Source organism: Suricata suricatta, chromosome 7 (assembly GCF_006229205.1).
Source record: "Suricata suricatta isolate VVHF042 chromosome 7, meerkat_22Aug2017_6uvM2_HiC, whole genome shotgun sequence".
NCBI lineage: Eukaryota > Metazoa > Chordata > Mammalia > Carnivora > Herpestidae > Suricata > Suricata suricatta.
In genome coordinates, this window is record NC_043706.1 from 26,969,399 (window position 1) to 26,972,318 (window position 2,920).

The 2,920-nt window shown below is 37.1% G+C and overlaps 1 pseudogene; it reads left to right on the forward strand.

The window, feature by feature from the left end:
* Window positions 1–1,240: 1,240 nt before the first annotated feature.
* Window positions 1,241–2,920, forward strand: part of LOC115295197 — a 132,129-nt pseudogene continuing 130,449 nt past the window's right edge.

Sequence of the window (2,920 nt, forward strand, 5' to 3'; positions counted from 1 at the left end):
GATAGATAGATAGATAGATAGATAGATAGATAGATAGATAGATAGTACTATACCCATAGTATTTCTTACATGGCCATGATGAGAAAACAGAAAAAGATCTGCTGGCCTCATTGGTCCTTTTCCTTTCTCTCAGAAGACATTTAATATCTTCTGGCTCCATCACAATTGTGTTATAGGTTTGCTAGAATTTGGAGTAATGGAGAGACATTTACAAGCAGAGACAATAAATAGTAAGATGTTAGAGCACAATGTGCAGAGTGCTCTTTACAGGGCTCACAACATGACCCTATGATGTTAGAGGTATTGGATTCTTAAAAAAGGTATCTGGACATGTAACTCTCCTTTTCTCTTCAAAATCAGCTCCAAAGAGGGTGATTAGAAGAACATCAAATCAGCCTCACTTTATTTTAGAGTTTTCTGTTGACTCTTCCAGAATGTTATTTTTCAACCTTTGCAAACCATAGAGAAAAAATAAAAGAACAGAAATACCTCTCCCATGTTCTCCTTGCTCTCTGCTTACTAAAGAATCAGGTCCTGGCCCTGAACTTGGAAGATTTGACTTTCATCTGCCACCTCAGTTCTGTGGACACTACTCTCTTCTGATAATACCCACATAGGTATAGTTTTAGAGTGATTTCCAGCCCCACACACTGAGATCCTCCTTCACAGGAAAATCGAGGAGCAAAACTGGTTTGATTTTTAAGATGGCTATATATATTCAGTCATAAGTTCTTTTTGAAACCAATTCTATTGCTATTTTACAATAGGCTGCTGCCTGAAACAAATTCAATAGCAAGTCCTAAATACATCGGGAGGTGGGAGGAGGGAGGGGAGAGAGAGAGAGTGAGAGAGAGAGAGAGAGAGAGAGAGAGAGAGAGAGATTAGCATGATTCAACATGATAATCCTAAGTTTATAGATTTTCTTCAGAGAGAGAGAGAGAGAGAAATAAAAGCTAAACATGATTGCCAGTAGAATGAAAGGGACCAGTTGGTTGGTTGGTTTGTTAGTTTGAAATATCTCCGGTATTTGATAACAATCATTGTTCTTTAAGTGAGGGGTAAATTGCTTCTTGTCTCTGACATGTTCAGCGACTAAGTAAACTATTTGATGAACACTTCACAGTAGCAAGTAATAACATGTCTAAGAAGCTTCAGGTTAGCCTGGCTTATACTGTTCTTAACAATATTTGCTAGGTTACATCCATTAGAATGTTTTTAAACAATGGAGTGACATGTCACCATGATTCAACATGATAATCCTAAGTTTATAGATTTTCTTCAGTGTATGGAACTGGTTTTTAACTTCACTATTACTGACCCTCAGATCCGAGGTGGAGAAAACAGGTAATGAGTAGAAAAGTCCCCCTTCTCCAAATTGCTGCACCCCTGCCTTAGCTCCCTAAGCCCCCCACTCAACACTAACCTCTGCCTTCTCTTGGAATTTGGCAGCTGCTAGCAATCTCTATTATTGCTCAGCTGCTCCACAGACTCCTTATCTACCTTACTTGCCTAGTTCAGTTAGGGCTCTGCCAAGCCCTCCACTACTACACAGTTTGATACAACTAAAACTTATCTTAATGCCTAATGTGTTTTTTCTCTTTAGCTTGGATTCTATAGGAAACAACTATTTGAATGATGGCATACAGAAGGAGGGTACAGGTATTAATATCAAAGAACATAAGCATTTTTTCTCCTTCCTGGATGTAGCTGTATACATGCTTGATATCATTTATTAACAATGCTACTTTTAAAAGAAACAAGTGATTTATGTGCGTTAAATCTATTTAAATAAATTATATTAGTAAATTATAATTCTTGAAAGTTTAAATCAACATTGAAACCAGATTGTGTTAATTATTTAATTTAAAGTATAAATGCTATTTTTACACAGTAAAAAAAATCACGTAGGAAATAAAGTTTTGATCCATTATTAGTTATAAGCTTATTTGCATTAATTAAGAACTTCAAAGCTATTGCTAATAAACAAGATAGTTTGAATAAACATTTAGAGCAACTTTTGTTTTATAGTCCTCTATGTATCTAATATTTCCCCCCGAAAAATAATTGTCAAGGAACACCTGGCTGGCTCAGTTGGCGGAGCATGCAGCTCTTGATCTCAGGGTCATGAGGTTGAGCTCCACATCAGGTGTAGACAACACTTAAAGAAAAAAGAATTAACAAATACTTATAAGCTCAGAAGATGTGCTGAATACAAGTGTAAAAGTATGGAGTGATTTTTCAAGATATTTTTAAATAAAATCTTAAATGATAATATAAATTAGTATTTTTAATTTATTTATAGTTTATTATCAAGATGGTTTCCATGTAACACCCAGTGCTCTTCTCCACAAGTGCCCTCCTACATGACCTCTTCCCCTTCCCCCTCCCCCTTCAACCCTCAGTTCATTTTCAGTATTCATGAGTCTCTAATGATTTGCCTCCTTCCTTCTCCCTCTTTTTTCCCCTAACCTTCCCCATGGTCCTGTTAAATTTCTCCTGTTACACCTATGAGTCAAAATATATGGTATCTATCCTTCTCCACCTGACTTATTTCAATTAGCATGACACCCTCTAGGTCCACGTTGCTACAAATGGCCAGATTTCATTCTTATTGTCATGTAGTATTCCATTGTATATATAAGCCACATCTTCTTTTTTGTTATTATTATTTTAATAGTTTATTGTCAAATTGGTTTCCATACAACGCCCAGTGCTCTTCCCAACAAGTGCCCTCCTCCATCACCACCACCTCTTTCTCTCCCTCCCCCTTCCCCTTCAACCCTCAGTTCATTTTCAGTATTCAGTAGTCTCTCAAGTTTTGCATCCCTCTCTCTCCCCAACTCTCTTTCCCTCTTCCCCTTCCCCTGGTCTTCCATTAGGTTTCTCCTGTTCTCCTGTTAGACCTATGAGTGCAAACATA